Source organism: Archocentrus centrarchus, unplaced genomic scaffold (genome assembly GCF_007364275.1).
Source record: "Archocentrus centrarchus isolate MPI-CPG fArcCen1 unplaced genomic scaffold, fArcCen1 scaffold_202_ctg1, whole genome shotgun sequence".
Taxonomy (NCBI): Eukaryota; Metazoa; Chordata; class Actinopteri; order Cichliformes; family Cichlidae; genus Archocentrus; species Archocentrus centrarchus.
Genome location: NW_022060248.1, coordinates 1 through 20,686, shown reverse-complemented (window position 1 = coordinate 20,686; position 20,686 = coordinate 1). Strand labels below are relative to the sequence as shown.

The 20,686-nt window shown below is 38.9% G+C and overlaps 1 pseudogene; it reads right to left on the bottom strand.

The window, feature by feature from the left end:
- Positions 1 to 1,079: 1,079 nt before the first annotated feature.
- On the bottom strand, positions 1,080 to 20,183 carry LOC115775598 (A-kinase anchor protein 9-like; annotated as a pseudogene).
- Positions 20,184 to 20,686: the final 503 nt, after the last annotated feature.

Below are 20,686 nucleotides of genomic sequence, written 5' to 3'. Positions count from 1 at the left end.
AGATATATATAGATATAGATATATATAGATATAGATATATATAGATATAGATATATATAGATATAGATATATATAGCTAGATAGATAGATAGATAGAGATATATATAGATAGTATATAGATTATATATATAGATAGATATAGATATATATAGATAGATATAGAATAGATATATATATATATATATATATATATATATATATATATATATATAGATATATATATATATAGATATTAATATATAGATATATATATATAGATATAGATATATAGATATAGATAGATAAGATATATAGATAGATATAGATAGATATAGATAGATAGATATAGATAGATATAGATAGATATAGATAGATATAGATAGATAGATAGATATAGATATAGATATAGATAGATATATATATAGATATAGATATATAGATAGATAGATAGATAGATAGATAGAGAGAGAGAGAGAGAGAGAGAGAGAGACACACACACACACACACACACACAAACAAACTGGATTTCCTCTAAGAACTGGTTGTGGTTATTTGCAATTAGTCTAAGAACTATTCAAAACATGCCATAAAATATGGACTAGGTGTGTGCATGTAAGAGATGAAGCTTTATTATAGTACTGTTGGTTAAAGTAGTTGCATGCACTTCCAGAAATATGTACAGGTGCTGGATGCTAAAAGTATCAGCAGAAAACATATTCTCTTTACATCTACTTTATCTTTAGTGCATTAAGTTTGCAGAAATGCATGATGGTGATTGAGTGTGTCTGGCTCAAAAACAACAGAACAAAACTGCTTCATCCACATTATTAATTAAAGTTCTGATCCCAGATTCAGGAACAGTCAGATCATATTTATCAGGTTAATGAAGCAGAAAACATTATTACTCTTATGTGATATAAATGACAATAAATTATACCGTATAAAAAACAGATTCAATCCAATTGATGCAACACTTGCATTGTGACGCAATGCATGTGAAAATTAATGACACAGCAGCAATGAAGTCTGAGGGAATGTGTAGTTGAAAGTGGAGCGCAGATATACACATTGCATGCGACAGCTGAGTAAATGGCACTGACCTGCTCAGGTCCTGATTCAGATTTCTGCAGCTCCTCCTTTAACTTTCTAATCTCAGCGTTCCTCTCTTCAAGCTCCCTCTCCAGTCTCTCCCTCTCGACTTCCTCAAGCCAGCCGCCTGCAGTGAGGGAAGCTCTGGGAGTCGGCTCGTCTTTTCCCTCTCCTCCAGCTCCTCATCATCCGACTGGGTCTGCATGGAGGAGTTTGTCTGTTGGGCACGTTTGTTGATTCGAGCCAGCTCAGTTTGCTGTGCAAACTCCACGGACATCTGAACTATGGCCTGAAAAGAAAAAGCAAAAAAAAAAAAAAAAAAAAACCTATGGGTCCAAAGATATTTTCTTCAGGATTCCATTTGATGTGAGAGACAATGATGTGAGAGACAATGTGCTTTTTAAAACTTTGCATGTCCCTATCCTATACTATACATGTCCACAGCCCGAGGATAACCTTACTATAAAACAAGTCTAAGAAAAAAATACAGTTGAGCACAACTGTTGCTTTCTCGACCTAATGTTTATACAAAAACTCATGATACATGGCCACACACCCTGGCGACTTCCTCCTCCACTCTCTCCCAGTGTTGTTTCTCTTCCACAGAGACCTGCCTGGCTACCCCGCGGCTCTCAGTGGAGCTTCCAGCACCGCCGATACCGTTGAGATCCTGCTCTCTCTGTCTCCTCTCCTGCTCCCTTTCTTCTCTCAGTCGCGTCAGCTCCTTGCTGTGCTGCTCGTTGAGAGCGGCAACTTCTTGGAGGTACTTGTGGTAGAGAGCTTTCCTCAGTGCCTGCAGCTGTGCTGTCAGGCCAGTAGACTTGACAGACCAGCACAGCTCCACAACTTCCTCTGAGAAATCCTCCTCACTCAGTCCTGGGAAGTCCAAAAGAAGTTGAAAAGTGTCAGTTACAAAATTACTGTGGCACATATTACAGCAGTAACATGTAAAAACGAAGCAAATTATGAAGATAAGAGTAATGAAAGTTCCTCAGGACAGTTCCTGAAATAACTGGGTCCCCTAGCTAAACTCCCCCCACCCCTGATACACTGGTAAATACAACATTTTGTTCTCTCTGTCTCCCAAACACGATAAAGAGATAAAGGGATGCCTTACATTACACACACTACCACTCTGTCTTGTGATGAATTCCTGTCTTGTCTATTTCACAGTCATTCAGCTTCCTTGGTACCACTTGCTCCAAGCTAAAAACTTCAAATCAAAAACATACAATGTCGGAAAGTGCCAGATTTTTCCCCCCACTTCTGCCAATCTTCTGCTTTCCTATCTTCCTCTCTGATCTCTGTGTGAAGATGTGAGAGCCTCAAAGCACGAGCTGTGGAGTTTTAAGGTCAGAGTGAGAACGACAAACTGAGGAAAGAAAGAAGTTGAAATGGCTCAAATGGAGCGCAGTTCATTCACGCAAGACAGAATCCTCCTTTCATGCAGCCACCAAAACTAGAATACATCCGCTTGGTTAAAACGGTGTTATGCAATGCCCGGCCCCTTTTAACTGTTAGATATAGGTCTAACTCTGCTCGTGGAATCAAGGCAGAGGATTTAGGGCACGTTTTAGCCTAAAGGCTGCAACTGCTCCCTCCCATCCTCCCTTACTGTCATAGCATCTTAATGCATGTGCATATTTCAGCTCGTAGCAAGATATGATGCATGTGACGTGGACGATTTAGGAGAAGCCAAAGTGGGGAAACCAAACCTTTAGTTCCTCTTTGTGCTCCTCCATCCTCTCAGAGCTGGACTCTGGAACACTGGAGAGGCAGAAAGATAAAAGGCAATGTCAGTACTGACTATGACGTAAAACTAGTTTAAGAATGACATTTGGATGGGTAAACACATATTAGAATAGGATACTGAAACTTTTTCTGATAATCAATCATAAATTGATACTCAATCATAATTAACAATTAAATCAATATACTGTAATGAATGGAGGTGTGACTGTTGCAAATATCAAAAAGTGTCAAGTCACAGTTTTGTTTATTCAAGTTTATTCACACCTGATTAAAGTGTGTTACTCTGGTAACAGCAGTAATATTGACAGAGACTTAAGTTGAAATACATCATGTCATGAGTCATGTACATGTAGTAACAAAAAAGTCCCCTCATTTTTCTTTTCTGCCACCTCTCAGCCAAAAAGGTATTCATGCACTGTTCAGAAAATAAAAGAGGTGGGGGGAAAAAAAAAAAAAAAAAAAAAATCGAGGACTGAAGGAAACCGTGGCTTGTATCTCTAGTAAGGGAGGAGAACTTTCAATTATATTATTATATTATTATATTATTATTAAGCTTGCATGCTTTCTCTTCTAAGGAACAGCTTGAAATTCTAATTCAGCACTTTGAATCAACTCCAGGTCTTTAATCTTCTTAATTTTTTTTTTTTTTATTATACATGCATGCAATAACAAGGGATCAGGCCTCACCCAGCCACAAAAGTACTTGTCAGCCAATTGTCCAATTACATCTGAGCTTCTGAAAATGGGGGAATATTTATAAAAATGGCTGTAATTCCTAAATAGTTAATGCAAAATTTTAGTTGAACTCCATGAATTAAAACTCAAATTCTACACTTCAGCCACATAACTGATTTAATATCCACCGTGGTGATGTACATAGGCAAAACTACAAATATTGTACCTTTTACCAAAACTATATGAAACTAACTGAAAATTATTTATCTGGTGCGTAATTAGTAACAGATAAAACAAACTAACATAAGCAGATCTGCAACTCATGATTTTCTCAATCAAAAAAAAAGGTTAACAATAAATTTCTTCAATCATTGAGATTGGGAAACAAAAGACAATTTCACCATTATAATTTTTAGGAAAGAAGGTGGAGTCTTCAAATTCTCCAAATACAGAAGATATTCAGTTTGTTATTAAATAAGTCAACTGCTGATGTCAATTTACAATTCATTTTAAAATAATGACATTACCATATAAACAGAAGCAGAGTAATTGTCTATAGATTGCCTGTTCAGTCACATTTGAAACAACAAAGCCAATTACTGAGTGTAACTCCTGCCACCATGGCAGAAAGTAATGTAAGTAAACATTTTTCAGAATAATTTAATTGGATATACACCTCTGGAAATTGTTTTATTAAACTAAAGTTGGGAGGAGAGAACAAGCTTATAGTTACAAAATCAAACAGTGGAGGGCAGCAGCATCTCGGTCAAAAGAAAGAAAAGGACTGCTTTCGCCCATTAAAAATAGATGAACATGGATTTATTTATTATATTTCTGCCTTAAAGTATGTAGAAAGTATGAACTTGCACATAAATGCTAACTTCACAGGCCCCAACAGCCAGTAACCAAAATTTGGATGAGTAAAAAGGAAGTGAAAGGCTAACTTTTGATTCAGTGAATTTTCTTCATTATACCACAGGACAGTATATACATCATGTTTGAGACAAAAACACTTATAATTTATAATTCAGTGGTGCTTAGTGTCTGGATTCTTATGTTAGCACCTCTCTTCTCTCTGAAAACCACATGGAAGGGCTGACAAGGTACTTCCACATGTTTGTGGGCTAACAAAAGGCGCCTTAGTGAATATTTCATTAGTTAAGGCTTTGTTGTCAACTGAAGTGGGTCAGGTAGCTTCCACGTGCTGCACAGGATGTGCAGACCAGCTTCTGTTTGAAGTTATCTTTAGTACTCTCAGTCATGTCACTTGCCCTGTTCAGACTTGTCTCCAACATACATAAAATCAGCCAATCAAATATTAAAATGAGTCCCTGTGTTTAAGCGTAAACTGTAAATGTGCAAGCAGAACAGCAAGAAATGGTATCAGTACAGCGTCAGTGCTGTTTAAAATCTACAAACTGTGGCATTAACAACAGAGTGAGTGTAAAGGCATCTATAAAAAATAAACTTTTAGGTTCTGAGTGTTGTACATGTTTTCTGTGAAAATATCCAGTAACTTACTTTCATATTTGCAGGTTAAGTTTACTTCCAAATCTAATTTGCCTAAAAATGTGTGCAAACATTTCTGCTGGGTCCTGCTTAAAGCGGTGCATCACCTGTCGTGGGCTGTGACCTCCTGCAGTCGCTGCTGCAGCATGAAGAGCTCAGTTGCGTATCGCTCCTCTGTCTCTGTGGTCTGCTGCTGGTAGTGAGCTCTGAGACGCTCCATCTCTTGCCTGTGACTCTCCTCCAGGTGCAGCTGCTTCTCCTTGGCCTCGGCCTTCAGCCTCTGCAATTCCACGGAAAGGGAGGTAGATGCACCAGGCCGCTCCTCCGGATCTAATCAATACAGAGGTAAAATGTGAAATACAATATGCTTAACTAGAAAGCATCTGAGATTAAAATCAATTAGATGAGACTTTTATATTTGTTCTGGGAATGCAGTCTGCTGCAGTGGCAAAAGACTACATCTAAATGTCCAGTACAAAGTGAATGAGCAATCAAGAAATGACATTTGCCAGTAAAAGTTAAACTGATTTTTTTTTTTTTGACAGCATAACAAGTTATCACATATTTACCATTAACAGGTATAGACATACTTCAGTATATGTATATCCAGTGTCTGCAATATACTGCAGTTTCTGCCATCTGTTACCTAAACTGCATTTGCATTCTTTTATGAATGTGAAACATTTGAGAAATACAAAGCACTTCACAAATATAAAAATGCACCACACAAACAACACACCAGCCTAAGGTGTGAGCGACCTTTGAGGCACAGCAACCATTAAACACTTCAGCAGCGTAAATCTACAAAACTTTAAATCCTACAGCTGCAAAGAGCATACAAAAGAAAGAATAACACTGAATGATAAAGCTGGGATTAATAAGACTTATTATTACATACTTATACATGCTTTTAAACAGCCTTATCATAAAATAGCTTTTAATCTTCTATCAGAGAGGTGAGCTCTAGATTTACCTTCACTTGTTGAAGGGCTTAAAGTGGCGACCTGCTCACGGAGGTCAGAGAGCTCCTTCTCACTGTTTCTCTTCAGCTCACTGTACGCCATCTGCAGTTCATTTATCTGGAGAACAAAATTTATTGGTACTCTTCTGTTCACACTTTAACCTTTGTTTGTCAGACAACAAACCTGCCAAACAAACACGTCAGTATTACAAACTAAATGCAAAATGTGGTGTATAGTGAACATTATTCACTATAGTACAATTGCCATAGTATACCTTTTATTTTTTAGATGCATCTAACTTGTCAGTTTTATACTAACATTAAATGACTCAGTAAAATTCACGCATTAATGCACAGTCCAAACTGCTACTTAAGAAATTTTACAGCCAATTAAACTTTATAAACAGAAAGCAAAACATGCTTCCAAAGATTTAATAGCATTTCTGTTTATTTATTTTAAACAGTACAATATTTGTTTGAATCTTTTCCAGCCAAGTGATTTTCTTTCAGCAATGCATTATGAGGGAGACTGCCTCAAAATTCAATTCTCATTATACTTTAATTTTGCTACAGTTCTGGTGTGAACATAATTACATAAAAACAAACACTCAAAGCCTGCTCAGAATAAGTCTTCAGCGTGGAACTGAAGCACAGCTTATGGCTACAGGTGAGTAAGTTTCTACCTTGTTCCCATCATCTCTAAGCAGAGCCTGGAGCTGTGAGAGTCGATGATGTTCCTGCTCCATCCTCTCCCTGACCTGCTGAAGCTCTCTGCATAGCTCTAAAAATAAAAATAAAGTAAAATAGACAGGAGGGTTACATTTGGTTTTAGTATTTGAATGTGTACCTACAGTGGGTAAGGTAAAAGCATTTGGTAGCCACACAGTAATTAACGATGCTACAGTGTGTTTTATTATGCACAGTATTTGTTGAATATACTTAAAAGTGTACCTCTGGCCTCTAGGATAATGGAGGTGGATTCGCTCGTCACTGGTTGTTCTTGTGAAATTAGCGGCTGGCTCTCTGCATCGACATTCTCCAAAAACTCTTCACCAAAGAGTTTTTGAAAAGCCTGAAAAAGACAAAGACAATGTTGAATGCGATGATACTGAAGTTCCACACTTAAAAAATAAATAAATAAATAATTCGGAAATATTATTCTTTACTAATTACCAGAATAATCGCAGAGCATTCTTGTGACACAGCTTGCATCGTGTCCTGGTATTTGAAGCTTTTTTGCTCATCTAAGAAAAACAAGGACAAAATGATACAGGTAAAATAATATTATACAAGTTCTGATCTATGACTATAAGCATCTAGTATGAAAATCCTGCAGGACATGTGAGCCCATCTGATTGCTGTTCTGGTTTCATCGATCACTGACAGCTCTGTTTTGCCACAAACACAGATGCACACAAAGCCCTCAATCTGCTCACTCTGCGTATCGTGATGTTTCAGGTCCTGCAGAGAGTAGAGAGTAGAGAGTAGAGAGTGCGTGCGGGCATCGGTCTCCTCCTGCAGCAGCTCAAACTGGGCGGCGTGGATCTGAGACAGGCTAATGCGCTGGGCTTCCATCTGCAGCCTGCACTCACCCTTAAAGCAAGAAGAAGACATCATCTCATCAACATCAAATAATCCACAGAGGAATGTGCCTTTCCATCCAGATATACAGTATAGATATGCTATTAGATATATTGTACTCTTTACATGTAGAGCATTTTAATATAGATAAAATGTTTGTTTTGGGATTTTTTTTTGGGGGGGGGGGGGCATTTGATAAAATAGATTAAAAAAAAAAAAAAAACCCTGGAAGACATTAAACATATTATATAAACGAAGAGGGGTGGCGATTTTAATTTCAAATGCCCTGCACTATGAACATATTGCAGAACATAAAGACAGGGAGGGTCGATTTATTTTAATTACGGGAATAATAGATGGCGTCCTGATTAGTTTATTTAACGTCTATGCTCCACCTGGTAGCAAATGGCCATTTTATAAACACATATTTGAATTAGCAGCAACAAAGAGTCAAGGCATAATGATCTCCGCAGGGGATTTTAATGTCCGGTTAAACCCAAATTTGGATTCATCAAACGGTAAATCGAACTCCAAAAACACCAGTAAAAGAATTAGAAATATGATGGATGAACTGCGAATAGTGGATGTATGGAGGGATAAGAACCCAACCTGTCATGACTACACGCACTATTCCCCTTCCTACAATGTATACTCACGAATTGATTATTTTTTCATGTTTAAAAGGGACATCCATTGAATAGAAAGTTGGGAGATTGGCACGTCTCCTATTTCAGACCACAGCCCAATCTGTATCTCTTTTCACCTGACTAATAAACGTAGATCCACTCTCTGGAGGCTAAATACAAACTTATTAAATAATACAATCATTAAGGAGAATATGAAAACTGAAATTAAAAGATACCTGGATGAGAATGGTAATGAAGAGGTGGGTCCAATAATACTTTGGGATGCCATGAAGGCGGTACTCAGAGGGAAAATAATAGCCATTTCCTCCAACGAAAAGAAAACCAGACAACAAAAGCAAAACCATTGGAAGAGGAGCTAAAGAAGCTTCAGAAAGAACATTCCAAAACCCTTCAGGAGGCAACTAGGATCAAAATTGAGGCATTAAAAAAAAGAACTGAATAGTCTGAATATCCAAGAAATACAAAAAAAACTTCTCTTCACTAGTCAGAAATACTACGAAGCAGGGGGAAAATCCTTGAGGCTCTTAGCATTTAAACTACGAAAACAACAAGCTGACAGATCTATTCACAAAATAAAAAATATTCATACAAATAGGGTTGAAACAGGCTTAGAGAATATTCACAAATGCTTTAAAAATTTTTCCAAACTTTATATTCCCAACCCAAATTGAACAATGAAGAGCTGATAGACGCCTTTCTTTCCCACCTTTCTCTTCCCAACGTTACAACCAAACAAAACGAACAATTAATATCAGAGATAACTGAAGCAGAATTAAGATCAGTCATTGGAAAGCTGAAAGGAGGGAAATCCCCAGGAACAGACAGATTTACTGCTGAATGGTACAGAGAAATGCAAGATCAGTTAGTCCCTGTTTTATTAAGAGCTTTTAATTATGTACTGGAAAAGAAAATAATCCCCCCTTCATGGAGAGATGCGATTATTTCACTAATTCCTAAAGAAGGCAAAGATAAGTTGATTTGTGGAAATTACCGCCCAGTAAGTGTATTAAATATCGATTATAAATTATTTACTGCCATAATTTCACAGAGACTGGAAAAAATCTTACCAGAGATAATACATAAGGACCAAACGGGTTTCATCAGACAGAGACAGACGCAGGACAACATTAGAAAAACCCTGCATATCTTAAGTCATGTAGTCCAACAGAAAATAGAAACCCTTGTACTGAGTCTAGATGCAGAGAGGCCTTTGACTCAGTCGGATGGTCCTTCCTGTATAAGTGATGTCCAGGTTCGGGTTTCATCACCGGACCACAATTGATGTAATTGGGGCATTGTACAATAAACCATCTGCTGCTAGGATAAAATTAACGGAGATCTATCAGACCCCTTTACTTGAAAGATAAGATAAACATTACCAAGACTCAGGTTTTAACACTGAATTACAAGCCACAGAACAAATTTAGGAATTTGTATAAATGGAATTGGGAACAGAATCCATAAAATATTTAGGGGTCACACTATGCAAGGATTTCTCCAGGACTTTTGATGCTAACTATGGACCCCTAATCTCAAAGCTAAAATCAGACACACCAGAGATGGAATTTATCCCTTTTCGACTCTATACTCCAGAATAGAGTCAGTGAGGATGAATATACTTCCATGCTTACTCTATTTATTCAGTGTTACCTATTCAGATCACAGATAGGCAATTCGTGGAGTGGGACAGGCAAGGGAAAAAGGCCAGAGGAGATACGAATTCTGCAGTTAAAAAAAGGAAAAAGGAGGACTGGGTCTCCCCGATTACAAGGTCTATTACCTTTGCAGCTCAGTTAAGACCAGTGATTTGTCTTGCTCTTCATCTATGATGCAGTATGAAAGATATAGAAGTACAAACGGTGAAGTAATACCTTATTATCAGTATTAATGGATAAAGATCTACAGAGAGCTGACAATAACACATGACTCAATGCTTTATAACTGCTGGATTCCTGGAAAAAAAAGATAGTTAAATTGTGCAAATTAGATAATCAGATCAAATTCTCAGATGTGTGCCTTTGATCAGCTTTAAGCCAAACAAGAGTGATGGGAGATTATAAGCTGGATCCCAAAGGATTGACCACTTATTTATTCATTACCCAGAAGGGGGCGTTTCAGAGTTTTGAGGAACTCCAAAGGTCCTAAAAGGGTTTGAAAAGGATGACTTCTACAGATATCTGCAGGTCAGGACCCTATTTAATCAAACTTACAAGAACTTGGGAAACTGCTGAACCAGGATTTTTAATGTGTTTCTGTCTCTGTTGAAATCAGATTCATGTAAGAACTTGTTTCGAGATTATATAACGGGATTCTTTTTGTCAAAACAAGGTGATACGACTATATAAGAAATAAGTGGTTAAAAGAAGGAAATTTGACTATTTCGTCTGAAAGCTGGGAATGGATTAACAAATTACACTGGATGACCTCGAGCTCCAATATATGGAGAGAATTCTGTTGGAAAAACACTGTTTGATACTTTGTAACTCCAGCTCAGCAAAAATATCAAGGCAGGGGACACGCCTGTTGGAGACTCTGTGGGACAAACGAGGCAAACCATCATCATATATTCTGCTGGGGTTGCCCAGTGATTGAGGCATTTGGGAGCAGTTATGTGTTCACTTGAATAACTCTTCACTGTGAGAATCCCTGTGAATGTGAAGCCTTGTACTTGGAGACATCCCATGCAATAACTGGTCTATGAAAGATAAAAAACTGTTGTTAATGCTTCTGGCCGGCAGGCAAAAAGACGATCACTAGGAAATGGTTAAAAAACCTGAAGCACCCTACAATTGATGAATGGTTCTAATTATCCAGGAAATTTACATTCTAGAGAAGTTGTCATTCACTATTAAAGGTCAAAGGGAATCTTTTTTCAGGATCTGGTCAAAATGGACAAATTATGTTAAACCAGTATCCCAGTGGATTAAACATGTCTGTTACACAAAATATTGTCATGTTCAATGAGGGTATCCCTGTTTTGATCCTGGCATACATACACATTTGACTGTATTTCCTCCCTTGACATGATGAGAGGGGGAGTCACCCCTCCCAACTTACAGGTTATATTTATATGTTGGTTATTTTACTTAATCTAGGATTGTAGTTTTTTTGTGTCTCACCGGTTTTTCTCCCGACACGATAAGATTCGGAGCCCCCCCCGCTCACAGGTTATGTCATTTGTTTGTTTATTCTATTCAAACTGATTAGCAACTGACTTTTGGATGTGGAATTTAAACTGTACACAGAAGATACTGTCTGTAACATTTGCTTCTCCAAATAAAAAATAAATTAAAAAAAAAAAAAAGTCCAGCAGTTCCCAGCTGTTTACAGACTGTTGTTATAGAACAGGGGATGCTACACAGAGGTAAACCACGGCCCAGTCCCACTTTTTGAAAATAAAATGAACCAATAGTTTTCTTAAAATGGTACATTTCTTATTTAAACATTTGATAGGGTTTCTGTGTCTACTGTTAATAAAATGTGGGTTTATAAGATTTGAAAAAACAAACAAACAAAAAAAAAAAAAAACATATTAGTTATAACTGAGCACAAATTAAATACGCAGCATAATAAATCAATGTGATAATCAGAAGACTAAAATAATTAAATAATATAACTCCAGCATTCATATTTTTTTGGGCAGAGGCTGTGATATGAGCATCTGTGTTTAGAATGACAGGTCTGCCATTATTACTTCTTTAACAAGGAACAAAAGGCACACGGTGAAGCTTCTCTCTCTAATTATGCATCGTGCATTAGCCAAAATTCATTATGGCTACACACTCGTGAAACTGTGCTTCTCTACCTTGATGTCAACATTTAAGTGCACTCTACATTTTAAATAGGCTGTATTAAAACGATACGATCTCCCTGTTCTCACTACAACACTAACGAGTGCAGAGTAGAGACTCCTTTCAACCTGTAGCTATGCAGATTTTGCTGCTTAAATACATGCAGATGAGAGATGGTCAGTGCCTAACAAATAGATGGCAGGTGTGCTATGATGTGCTGCTCCTATAAATAATGAAAACTGTGGTGGGGAAAAAAATGGCTTCTATGGTTAAAATGACACACCTTATATACACATACTGAAAAGAAAAAGCTAAAATATACAAAATCATTCCCGGGTTTGTTTTTAACAGGATTTTTCAAGCGGGAATGGACTGGGTTTCTTTAAGGAGTAGCCTACAGTCTAGTTCCTAATGATGAATGGAGATATTTACAGAGATTTTACTGGCATATTTGTTGCACAGAAACTTACAGTTTGTTAGCTGCTCTCTTCAGCATCTGCTTCAGCATCTGGGAGCTGTCAAGGATTAGCTGCAGCTGCTCCCTGACATCAAGGAATATTTACTTTGAAAAACAGGCTCCCCCCACCCCATGCCTCACAGCATGGCTCTGCTCTGATGACAATTTTTATTTTCTAATTTTTGTAAGGCCGTCTGATAGGACTGCTGATGCAGAGTTTTTTTTTGTTTTTTTGCCTGGTGAAAATTTTCTGCCTACACAACAAGCTCATCTATTTGGTAATTTGAGGCACGTTGAGTGTGGAAATGATCTGTATTAATCTTTTTTTTTTTTAAAGTCAGGTTGGTGCAGGATAGAAGCACAGCTTTCACTGTACTGCAGCTGTATCAGCACCTTTTTTATGACCTTTACATCATACTGTTTGATGCATCAAAGCAGCTGAAAACCAAAAGGCAGGATGTGAGCTTAAGTGACATTTACATGTTCAGATTCGGCTCTCCTGGACAACATGCGTCGAGCGGGCCGGCCGTCCCATGTCTGCTTACCTAAAGAAGCAAGCAGAGTAACATATTGTAGTTTTAAACTAATATTTCCCCACAAATGCTGACAAATAAGACAATGATGGACAGAAAGGTAAGATGCACCGTTATGGATCACTTCCTGAGAGGGAGCATGGAGTAACTGCAGTAACTTGTTCCTAAAGTATCCACTACACTTTGCAATGGAAGCAGGAATTTTATACCACTTATTTCACATCCAGTGTTGACTCTACACAGAACATCAGAAAATATAGATCTTGCACAGCAAATCAATAACATATCTACTAAAATAAAACTTCCAGTGCCACTATATATCTAACACTTTTTTTCATGCTTTTCTAAGCTTTGCATGTTTGGCTTTCCACCCGGAGGTGAAACTAATGACGAGGCACAGATGTGAAAATGGCAGACAGACACCGTACACAATCTTTTGGATTCTTGGTGTTTTTATGACACAGCTTGAAGTGACACAGACAACAGAAGTGACTGGGTTAAAATGGCTTCTCACCTCAAACCCTTCACTCCCTGCAGGATGGAAAGAAACTAGAATGTACACATTTCTACACAACGCAATGATTCAAAGCCATCAGAAGACTCGTTGACTGCGTTTCTTCCCTATTTTCAGCCCATTTTTAAAGGATTGAGGACGAGCTGATTATAAATATTGAATAGCAACCCCTTTAAAAAGCAGAAATGAGCGGAATATCAATGGACACTTCAATGCAACACGCAGGCTGTATTGGTGCGTGCACATTTCCCACAATTACTGCACTGAATGATCTGCATAAACTTGAAAATGTATCTTTTGGCACAGCAGTCTGACTATGTTGCTCAGTGTTACCTTTCAGAGCAAGCCTGAACGCAATCTGCAATCATAACTGTTTTCTCACTAGAGAGAAGACATATCAGTGCTGAAAACGCCTCAGTCATACTCTCTTCAATATTTCAACAAGATGCGGCTATGAATGCACAAATACATTTCATCATGCTGATAATAATAATATATAATAATAATAATACCCCAGCATTAACTGTGATGGATGTAGTTTTAACTCTTTTGATATGCATAGTTTTTATGAAAAGCCTTTAATCATTTAATCAGATATATATAGTAATCAGACTGAAAAAGGTAAAGAGAAAGGTAGCAGCATGCTGCAGCAGATACATGTGAGTGCCTACCTCTTTGCTGATGTAGCCTTTGCCTCCGTCTCCCTGGTATCCGTCAGTGGTGTCCTCCTTACTGGCCCTCTCTTGTGAACGAGACGCAACCTGGCTCTCCATCTGAGGCTGCATCTCATCCTCTGCAGCACTTTTAGCTCTCTCTTCCTCAGTCACCTGCCTCCTCTTCTCCTCCCTTGTCTTTCTTCTCTGTTCTCTGAAAACACGGAGCCCACTTTGCGCTCCTGCTTCGCCCCTCTGCCGCCTCTTGCGCCTGCTTGACCCTGAGGCTGAGGACTTCTGCGGGGAGGATCGTCCTTCAACAGGTCCCTCCCCTGAGGACTGCACTGCTGCTGGGGATGGAGTATGTGAAAGCCTGTGGAGCTCCAGAGTCTGCCGGATGCTGTCTCTTTCGTCTTCAGCTGCCTGTAAGAGGGACTGAAGAGCCTTGATCTCCTCTTGCAGAGATTGAATCTGAATATGATGATCCACTGAAGAACAAACTGGCTCAAGGGCTGCCTCATCTTCCTGGAGCTTAGCTTTTCCTCTGGGCATCCTGCCCTCTTATCTGCTCCGTCTTAATCTCCTGCTTCTTTTCCAGTTCCTTCTCTAGGATTTCATTTGGGCGATGACCTCAGAGTTTTCTTTTCTCCACTTTCAGCAGCTCTTCTTCTAGTTGTCCCACTTTGCTCTCTGTAAACATTAATTGCTCTGTAACTGTCAGAAAGCCTTCCAGTCAGGCTTTCCTCTCTCACTCAAAGTACATTAAGCTTCTCCATTAGTTCAGTAGAATGTTTTTCAGTCACAGCTTTATCAGTATTTGTGTCCTCCATATTGTCATCTCTGCTGCCCTCCTCCAGCTCTCGAATCTGTGACTGAAGGCTGGCGATTTTTGCCTCAAATTCAAGTGTCTCCTTCCGCGTCCTCTCTTCCAACTGTGTCTTTGCCTCAATGAGACACTTGTACTCTTCTTTGAGCTCCTGATAGTTTACCACCCCTCAAAATTCCTTTTCAGCAAAGGAGAAAGTAGTCCTCTGCTTTTCCACTTCTTCCCTAAGCTCAGCTACTTGTTGCTGCGTTTGATTGCTCTGTGCTGTGAGTGCCTCAATTTTCAGAATTTTTGAGTTGATCTCTTCTTTCAAAGTGTTTTTGATTGGATCAGTGACTCCTTTTCCAGTTCAAGCTCTTTTAGTTTGTTCTCCCAGTGCTGTTCTCTCGCTTTTGTCTGGTTTTCAAGCACCTCCATCTTTTAGTAATGTCTGAATTTCAGTCTCCATTCTTGTTCGTTCTTCTTCTCCCCCCTTTCTAAGTTCCTCAAGCTCGGCCTGAAGCTCTTGGAGCTGCTCGACGAGCTCATTTGCTTTGAGCTGTGCAAAGCCATCTTGAGGTCTTCTTTGAGCCCAAGAATTTGGTGCAAAAGTTCATCTCGCTCTGCGGCAAACTTGCCTTCTCTCTTTGTAACAAACGCAGTTCGTCTTCATGACCATTCGCAGCTCATCCAGCGCTTTCCTCGTGTTTGCTAGCAGCTTCGTTGAGAAGGTTTTCTGTGTTTAGAAAGTTCTCTTTTTGCAGTTCTTCCCTAAGATTGGTGAGCTCTTCTTCATGGCTAAATAGAAGCTGAGTTCTCAGTCGTTCCAGCTCTGCTTCCTGTGACTCTGCCATGCGGTCCAGCACAGCATCTTTTTTCTTTCTCCAGCATCTCCAACTTGATCTTGTAATTGGTTATTTCAGATTCATGTTTTGTTTCAGCTTCTTGTGCAGCTTCCTGAAGACCATGCAGCTCAGTCCTCAGATTGTCAATGGTCTCTTGGAGCTGCTGCAGCTCAACGTGTTGGCTTTCCTGAGAGATAAGACTGTGGGATACCTGCTCCACCTTTTCTTTAGCTAAATGGAGCTCTTGAAGAAGATCATCCAACCTGGCCTGCAGGCTGACCTTCTCTTGGGCTATTTCACTAAGCTCACGTCTGGCTTTAATCATGCATAGATTGAGACTGCTCTAAAGTTTCTTGGAGCTCCCTAATTTTAGTATTGAGGATGTCCACCTCAACAGTGTTGTCAGTGGAACTTTGAGACAGTTGTGCTTTTAGAAGCTCGAGCTCTGCATGATGCTGCTCAGTCATTTGCTGCACTCTCGCAGCATGCTGCAAATTAAGCTCCTGCTTCATCTCGACAATTTGTTGACCGTACATCTCATCCAGCTCCGCCCCCTGAGAACTTCAAGCTTCCTCTCAGTCTCTTTCTGCATTTTTTGGACGGTGTCACTCTCTGAAAAGGCTGCCCTGTGACAGCGCTTCTGCAGATCTTCGACTGTGCGCATGAGCTGCATAATTTCATTAGATGACATTCGCTCTTTCTGTCTGGAGGTTGCAAGTTCGCTTTTACAAATTTCTAACTCCTTTTGTTCTTTTTCCAATTGTAAATTTACAACTCTCTACTTCATTTGTTATGACTCTCTAGTCAGCCCTTGTGCTTTCCAACTCATCCAGACAGCTTTCCAGCTCAGATTCCTTTGTAGCCATTCGCTGTTGGAGGTGGTGAATTGTTTTTTCAGAGGTCTCCAGCTCATCTTCGAGCTGTGTAATGGAACAGGTCACGTTCTGAAATGACTCTCGTCTTTCTCTGCTATAATGAGCGCTTTCTCATCTGACTGCTGTATAATATTCTCATCTGTACTCCTCCCCACATAGCAAGTTCATCTCTGAGCAGGGTAGTGACCGCTCATGTTCTGTGATTATTGCAGTTTGCTCTGAAATTAACTGATTTTCTCTCTTAGTGTTTGTGCAGAAGACTTCTCTGCTGCTCTCAATTCTGTCAGTGACTGCTCCTGACTTGAAATAACTTTTTCTTGTTTAGCAATCAACAAGTCCTTTTCATTTATCCTTTGGGAAAATGATTTCTTCAGCTCTTCTCCCTGACTACAAAGACAATTACATCTTAGAATGCTCGAGCAACATTTAAACCACGCTGTGAAACCACTAAAACACAAAAACATGAAAATGTAAAGTTAAGATACAAAGCAACTTCTTACCAACTCCATCTCACTGATCTTCTGCTGGAGCTGGCTGATGTGCTCCAGCTGTTGGCTGCTCCTGTCCTGGTGCTTTCTGACCTCAACATTCATCTCTTCCAGCTGCTGTTGGTACTGAACGAGCTGCTGCCTGGCCTGCAGAAGATCAGCTGCAGTGCTGCTGTGACTGGTATTCCTCAGTGTCTCACCTGCCTGCAGCTGTGATTGTCAGTTGGATCAGATGGTAGAAAAATAAAGAGGAAATGCAGCTTCAGTTTATAAAAGTTACAAGACCAACTTCACAAAGATATATTGATTATTCAATACTTAAACAAGTCAAACTCAATAGAAGTACCATATTAAAAGCGTAAAAAGTACAGAATAGATAAATAGCTGAGTTCTGGTAAATATTAAGTATTTTTACCTGCTGGAACTGAATTTGTAGCTTTGGCTTTGCTCTGTCAGCTCCAAAAATTCTTTCATGATCTCATCTTTCTCTTCACGAGCCTGCTGAAGGTTGGATGTGAGCTGGGTGATGATGCCATCTCGCTGCTTCAGCGCTGCTTCAAACTCCTGCAGCTATAAATTCAAAATTAAATAGAATTAAGTAAAATCCCAAACAGAGATGAATGAGTTGATTTCTTTGAAGCACTAAAAAGGAAGCCAACTCATACAACTACACATACACTGTAAGCCAGTAAAGATCAGGAATAAAAATATTCCTACCATCATCACTTTAACCTCAACGTGAACCTGTTTAAATATTAGATCTGATTATAAGTTCTGACACCACCTATTAAAAATACATAGAAAATTAAAAAAAAAAAAGGTTTAAATTTAACCAGTTTTTCTTTCAGCGTCATTTCCTTGTGCACTTTTATGAAAGGTTCTAGCTGTGTCTGTTGCAGAAGCCCCCTTTTGATCACTTGGGTTTCACCATGGACCTCAAAGGTGGTTTTTGAGTTTAATGGGGTGGAGTCACTGTACTTTGTGTTAAGAACTCACCCCTCAAGAATACATAATCATACAGGGCTACAGTGGACGCTGGTGGAATTGAGTAGCTTTTTAACAAACAATTCATTTGTCTTTGTATACATGTCAAGGCTTATAACTCATATCTTCCATAATGACATTTAAGTCAGAATTTTAATTAGGGCTAGTTTTTAGTTTTGTTGTAAATATTGCATGCTGTAATGCAGAGAAAAAAAAAAGCAGTAGTACATCTCCACTCTATGTATTTTCTCAACACACTGACTAATGGACAATGTAAGATAAAGAAAAGAGGAGGACCACAAAGAAAGTTCACGGATGTAGTGAAGAAGGACCCGCAGAGTGTTGGTGTGACACAAGAGGATGTTAGGGATAGGGTGAGATGGATGCAGATGATCCACTGTGGCGACCCTAAAGGGAGCAGCCAGAAGAAGAAGCAGCAGCAGAAATGGAATTAGAAGAAAAACAATGTATAATACTGTACTAAAAATGCTCACCTGCTGCATGCCTTCTGCACCAAATGCAGACCTGATTTCTTCAAGCTCTTGTCTCAGCTCCTCCACTGCCCGGGTCTGGCCTCTAGTGCATCCTCCAAATCCTGCCTTGTACCCCCCTTTGTCACCTGTTGCGGGACTCCACCTCCTCCTGAGGCAAGTAAATACCATTAAGAGCCATTGAGGCATTTATAAAGATAGAAGATAAGGTTTTAGAACAGCTTAGCAGTTAGTCCCCACCAAATAGCAACAGCTTTTACTTAGAGGAGCCATAAGCTACATGAAAGAAAGTGCACAAAATCAATCAATTCCTGACATATTAATATGTCAGACAGTCTTCCATCTATAGTAGATAACACAAGTTTAACATAGCTGCAGAAAAGTTGTCTGGAATTAGATTAGGAAATGTGGCTGATACATAAGTAGGTACGAATACTAATAAGATTCTTGAGACCCATGTCATTATGATTCTGCTTAAAAAGCTTAAATTCTTCATCAGTTCCCATTCTGACCAATTACTGATCTACTGTGTTAAAAAAAATCAGGCCTGGGTGCTGGTTTAACTCACAGGTTGAGCAGGTGATAAGATGCTGCAAGGCTAAATGCCCTAACCCCCCCCCCCACACACACACACACACACACTTCTTGCTCTTCCTGCTTTCCTGTCTCCACTTCATTGAGCTGTCTAATAAATGCAAATGCCAAAAAATAAAAGAGCTAGGCCTACACAGGCTTCAATAAAACCATTTCACTACTGAGGAAGAAATCAGAAAAAGACTTGCATGTAACAAAGAAGTTCAAACGCTTCAATTCCATGAGTTTTTCCACAGGCTTGGATATATACAATTCTATTATTGTACAAAGATCTGACATTTTCTTTTGATTTTCTTTTAAAATAATTTAATCACACTACTTTATATAAATACATTGTAGCAGAAAGATTTCTAGCAACATTTAATATTGTAATTTGTTTTGGTCTCATATTTATCCAAATTCCCCGGTAATTCTTTTTGCACTTAAAACCACATTTCTGGTTTTTGCTCTCTAACAGTCTCGGCTGTATTGATCAGCAGCTCGCTGGTTTCTGTCTTTTCAGTTCGAATATAACCTCAGTGACTTTAAAGAGAACAGCTCTTGTGTAACACCTCCTGTCCTCTAATCATCCACCCCATTTGAACTTCATTCTGCTCCAGCTTTCACAGATAATTTACGCCTCTGAAATGTCACAAAGCCCTGTTCAGTCTGAAACATGTGACTCTTTTCTGCTTTCAAATTTGTCATTTGGAAATAACAATGATCCCCCCCCCCTTACATCACAATTTTTAAATGCCTCACATAGATATAGTTAGAGCACAAAACAGGTGTGGTTAGTGGGTTATAGGAAATATTACAGGAGGCTAAAATATTAAGCAAATCCAGAGTAAAGCCCAGCAGCAAGCATTAGCAAGGCCAAAGCAGAGTGGAAAGAACTGCTCGATCAGATTACTGTACCCAGATAAAATCCTTTGAAGGCATCATTAGGTTGTCTGTGATCTCATCAAGGCATCCATTTACCTGTTAATTCACAGGCTATCAGTCAAACATTAAGATCAGAGAAATGTAACGGAGGAGCCCACATAAATTCAGTGATCGCTGATTTGTATCATTTATTCTCTTTAAAATACTCTCAAAATGTTGATTAAAGTGCATCAACTAAACTCAAAACTTAGACTCATCTCACCGACTCAGTCAGTGAATTACCACGTAATGTCGTAAGTCAACAAAAAGAATAGAGAATTAGAAGATATTTAAAAATCTGTATACTAATACGGATTTTCATAAAAGGCACAGATTGTTTCACTTCTATTTCACTCACGCTCTGAGAAAATGTACAGCAGCCAACAAGGACACGGCGTAAGAACAGAAGTTATTTATCCATGAAGAATATTCCAGCACATCATAATATCACCTTTCAAGTGGCTAAGAGGACCAGAGACAACAAAGATAACAAAAAGGTATTTCACCCTGCATTATGATTTCCAATTTCCATTTTCAGATGAAACCAGAAGAATATGCAA